Here is a 5,399-nt window from a genome sequence, read left to right as displayed (position 1 = left end):
GGCAGTGAGGACCAGCATGACTTTTCCCCGCTGGGGCCTTTGCTGTGGGAGCAGTGGCTGGACGTTTGCGTTTTTTGCTCCGGAGGCTGCTGAGAGTGAAAAACGGTGGTTTTGAGGATGGAGTCCACAGGAAAGCAGAGAGGTCCAAAAGGTGTGGGGCATTTGAAGGGGTTCCCGGAGCCAGTGAGGACCAGCATGACTTTTCCCCGCTGGGGCCTTTGCTGTGGGAGCAGCGGCTGGACATTTGCGTTTTTTGCTCCAGAGACTACCGAGGGTTAATAACGGTGGTTTTGAGGATGGAGTCCACAGGAAAGCAGAGAGGTCCAAAAGGTGTGGGGCATTTGAAGGGGTTCCCGGAGGTAGTGAGGACCAGCATGACTTTTCCCCCCTGAGACCTTTGCTGTGGGAGCAGCAGGTGGACGTTTGTGTTTTTTGCTCCGGACGCTGCCGAGAGTGAAAAACAGTGATTTTTAGGATGGAGTCCACAGGAAAGCAGAGAGGTCCAAAAGGTGTGGGGCATTTGAAGGGGTTCCCAGAGGCAGTGAGGACCAGCATGACTTTTCCCCGCTGGGGCCTTTGCTGTGGGAGCAGCGGCTGGACGTTTGCGTTTTTTGCTCCGGAGGCTGCCGAGAGTGAAAAACGGTGGTTTTGAGGGTGGAGTCCACAGGAAAGCAGAGAGGTCCGAAAGGTGTGGGGTATTTGAAGGGGTTCCCAGAGGCAGTGAGGACCAGCATGACTTTTCCGCCTTGGAACCTTTGCTGTGGGAGCAGCGGCTAGACGTTTGCGTTTTTTGCTCCGGAGGCTGCCGTGGGTTAAAAACAGTGGTTTTGATGATGGAGTCCACAGGAAAGCAGAGAGGTCCAAAAGGTGTGGGGCATTTGAAGGGGTTCCCGGAGGTAATGAGGACCAGCATGACTTTTCCCCGCTGGGGCCTTTGCTGTGGGAGCAGCGGCTGGACGTTTGCGTTTCATGCTCCGGAGGCTGCCGAGAGTGAAAAACGGTGGTTTTGAGGATGGAGTCCACAGGAAAACAGAGAGGTCCAAAAGGTGTGGGGCATTTGAAGGGGTTCCCGGAGGCAGTGAGGACCAGCATGACTTTTCCCCGCTGGGGCCTTTGCTGTGGGAGCAGCGGCTGGACGTTTGCGTTTTTTGCTCCGGAGGCTGCCGAGAGTGAAAAACGGTGGTTTTGAGGGTGGAGTCCACAGGAAAGCAGAGAGGTCCAAAAGGTGTGGGGTATTTGAAGGGGTTCCCAGAGGCAGTGAGGACCAGCACGACTTTTCCGCCTTGGAACCTTTGCTGTGGGAGCAGCGGCTAGACGTTTGCGTTTTTTGCTCCGGAGGCTGCCGTGGGTTAAAAACAGTGGTTTTGATGATGGAGTCCACAGGAAAGCAGAGAGGTCCAAAAGGTGTGGGGCATTTGAAGGGGTTCCCGGAGGTAATGAGGACCAGCATGACTTTTCCCCGCTGGGGCCTTTGCTGTGGGAGCAGCGGCTGGACGTTTGCGTTTCTTGCTCCGGAGGCTGCCGAGAGTGAAAAACGGTGGTTTTGAGGATGGAGTCCACAGGAAAACAGAGAGGTCCAAAAGGTGTGGGGCATTTGAAGGGGTTCCCGGAGGCAGTGAGGACCAGCATGACTTTTCCCCACTGGGGCCTTTGCTGTGGGAGCAGCGGCTGGACATTTGCGTTTTTTGCTACAGAGACTACCGAGGGTTAATAACGGTGGTTTTGAGGATGGAGTCCACAGGAAAGCAGAGAGGTCCAAAAGGTGTGGGGCATTTGAAGGGGTTCCCGGATGCAGTGAGGACCAGCATGACTTTTCCCCGCTGAGACCTTTGCTGTGGGAGCAGCGGCTGGACGTTTGTGTTTTTTGCTCCGGACGCTGCCGAGAGTGAAAAACAGTGATTTTTAGGATGGATTCCACAGGAAAACAGAGAGGTCCAAAAGGTGTGGAGCATTTGAAGGGGTTCCTGGAGGCAGTGAGGACCAGCATGACTTGTCCCCGCTGGGGCCTTTGCTGTGGGAGCAGCGGCTAGACGTTTGCGCTTTTTGCTCCGGAGGCTGCCGAGAGTGAAAAACGGTGGTTTTGAGGATGGATTCCACAGGAAAACAGAGAGGTCCAAAAGGTGTGGGGCATTTGAAGGGGTTCCCGGAGGCAGTGAGGAGCAGCAATACTTTTCCATGCTGGGGCCTTTGCTGTGGGAGCAGCGGCTGGATGTTTGCGTTTTTTGCTCCGGAGGCTGCCGAGAGTGAAAAATGGCGGTTTTGAGGTTATAGTCCACAGGAAAGCAGAGAGGTCCAAAAAGTGTGGGTCATTTGAAGGGGTTCCCGGAGGCAGTGAGGACCAGCATAACTTTTCCGCCTTGGAACCTTTGCTGTGGAGCAGCGGCTGGACATTTGCGTTTTTTGCTCCGGAGGCTGCCGTGGGTTAAAAACGGTGGTTTTGAGGCTAGAGTCCACAGGAAAGCAGAGAGGTCCAAAAGGTGTGGGGCATTTGAAGGGGTTCCCGGAGGCAGTGAGGACCAGCATGACTTTTCCCCGCTGGGGCCTTTGCTGTGGGAGCAGCGGCTGGACGTTTGCGTTTTTTGCTCCGGAGGCTGCCGAGAGTGAAAAACGGTGGTTTTGAGGGTGGAGTCCACAGGAAAGCAGAGAGGTCCAAAAGGTGTGGGGAATTTGAAGGGGTTCCCAGAGGCAGTGAGGACCAGCATGACTTTTCCGCCTTGGAACCTTTGCTGTGGGAGCAGCGGCTAGACGTTTGCGTTTTTTGCTCCGGAGGCTGCCGAGAGTGAAAAACAGTGGTTTTGATGATGGAGTCCACAGGAAAGCAGAGAGGTCCAAAAGGTGGTAGGCATTTGAAGGGGTTCATGGAGCTAATGAGGACCAGCATGACTTTTCCCCGCTGGAGCCTTTGCTGTGGGAGCAGCGGCTGGACATTTGCGTTTTTTGCTCCACAGACTACCGAGGGTTAATAACGGTGGTTTTGAGGATGGAGTCCACAGAAAACAGAGAGGTCCAAAAGGTGTGGGGCATTTGAAGGGGTTCCCGGAGGCAGTGAGGACCAGCATGACTTTTCCCCCCTGAGACCTTTGCTATGAGAGCAGCGGCTGGAAGTTTGCGTTTTTTGCTCCAGACGCTGCCGAGAGTGAAAAACAGTGATTTTGAGGATAGAGTCGACAGGAAAGAAGAGAGTTCCAAAAGGTTTGGGGCATTTGAAGGGGTTCCCGGAGGCAGTGAGGACCAGCATGACTTTTCCTTGCTGGGGCCTTTGCTGTGGGAGCAGCAGCTGGACGTTTGCGCTTTTTGCTCCGGAGGCTGCCGAGAGTGAAAAACGGTGGTTTTGAGGGTGGAGTCCACAGGAAAGCAGAGAGGTCCAAAAGGTGTGGGGCATTTGAAGGGGTTCCTGGAGGCAGTGAGGACCAGCATGACTTTTCCCCGCTGGGGCCTTTGCTATGAGAGCAGCGGCTGGACGTTTGCGTTTTTTGCTCCAGACGCTGCCGAGAGTGAAAAACTGTGATTTTGAGGATGGAGTCCAAAGGAAAGCAGAGAGGTCCAAAAGGTGTGGGGCATTTGAAGGGGTTCCCGGAGGCAGTGAGGACCAGCATGACTTTTCCCCGCTGGGGCCTTTGCTGTGGGAGCAGCGGCTGGACGTTTGCGTTTTTTGCTACAGAGACTACCGAGGGTTAAAAACGGTGGTTTTGAGGATGGAGTCCACAGGAAAGCAGAGAGGTCCAAAAGGTGTGGGGCATTTGAAGGGGTTCCCGGAGGCAGTGAGGACCAGCATGACTTTTCCCCGCTGGGGCCTTTGCTGTGGGAGCAGCGGCTGGACGTTTGCGTTTTTTGCTCCGGAGGCTGCCGAGAGTGAAAAACACTGGTTTTGATGATGGAGTCCACAGGAAAGCAGAGAGGTCCAAAAGGTGGTAGGCATTTGAAGGGGTTCATGGAGGTAATGAGGACCAGCATGACTTTTCCCCGCTGGAGCCTTTGCTGTGGGAGCAGCAGCTGGACATTTGCGTTTTTTGCTCCACAGACTACCGAGGGTTAATAACGGTGGTTTTGAGGATGGAGTCCACAGAAAACAGAGAGGTCCAAAAGGTGTGGGGCATTTGAAGGGGTTCCCGGAGGCAGTGAGGACCAGCATGACTTTTCCCCCCTGAGACCTTTGCTATGAGAGCAGCGGCAGGACGTTTGCGTTTTTTGCTCCGGAGGCTGCTGAGAGTGAAAAACGGTGGTTTTGAGGATGGATTCCACAGGAAAGCAGAGAGGTCCAAAAGGTGTGGGGCATTTGAAGGGGTTCCCGGAGGCAGTGAGGACCAGCATGACTTTTCCCCCCTGAGACCTTTGCTATGAGAGCAGCGGCTGGACGTTTGCGTTTTTTGCTCCAGACGCCTCCGAGAGTGAAAAACAGTGATTTTGAGGATGGAGTCCAAAGGAAAGCAGAGAGGTCCAAAAGGTGTGGGGCATTTGAAGGGGTTCCCGGAGGCAGTGAGGACCAGCATGACTTTTCCCCGCTGGGGCCTTTGCTGTGGGAGCAGCGGCTGGACGTTTGTGTTTTTTGCTCCGGAGGCTGCCGAGAGTGAAAAACACTGGTTTTGAGGATGGAGTCCAAAGGAAAGCAGAGAGGTCCAAAAGGTGTGGGGCATTTGAAGGGGTTCCCGGAGGCAGTGAGGACCAGCATGACTTTTCCCCGCTGGGGCCTTTGCTGTGGGAGCAGCGGCTGGACGTTTGCGTTTTTTGCTCCGGAGTGTGCCGAGAGTGAAAAATGGCGGTTTTGAGGTTATAGTCCACAGGAAAGCAGAGAGGTCCAAAAGGTGTGGGGCATTTGAAGGGGTTCCCGGAGGCAGTGAGGACCAGCATGACTTTTCCGCCTTGGAACCTTTGCTGTGGGAGCAGCGGCTGGACGTTTGCGTTTTTTGCTCCGGAGGCTGCTGAGAGTGAAAAACGGTGGTTTTGAGGATGGATTCCACAGGAAAGCAGAGAGGTCCAAAAGGTGTGGGGCATTTGAAGGGGTTCCCGGAGGCAGTGAGGACCAGCATGACTTTTCCCCCCTGAGACCTTTGCTATGAGAGCAGCGGCTGGACGTTTGCGTTTTTTGCTCCAGACGCCTCCGAGAGTGAAAAACAGTGATTTTGAGGATGGAGTCCAAAGGAAAGCAGAGAGGTCCAAAAGGTGTGGGGCATTTGAAGGGGTTCCCGGAGGCAGTGAGGACCAGCATGACTTTTCCCCGCTGGGGCCTTTGCTGTGGGAGCAGCGGCTGGACGTTTGTGTTTTTTGCTCCGGAGGCTGCCGAGAGTGAAAAACACTGGTTTTGAGGATGGAGTCCACAGGAAAGCAGAGAGGTCCAAAAGGTGTGGGGCATTTGAAGGGGTTCCCGGAGGCAGTGAGGACCAGCATGACTTTTCCCCGCT

This window comes from Vanellus vanellus (assembly GCF_965231255.1).
Source record: "Vanellus vanellus genome assembly, contig: HAP1_SCAFFOLD_222, whole genome shotgun sequence".
NCBI lineage: Eukaryota > Metazoa > Chordata > Aves > Charadriiformes > Charadriidae > Vanellus > Vanellus vanellus.
The sequence above is the reverse complement of the archived record's forward strand: the minus strand, read 5'-3'. Positions refer to the sequence as shown.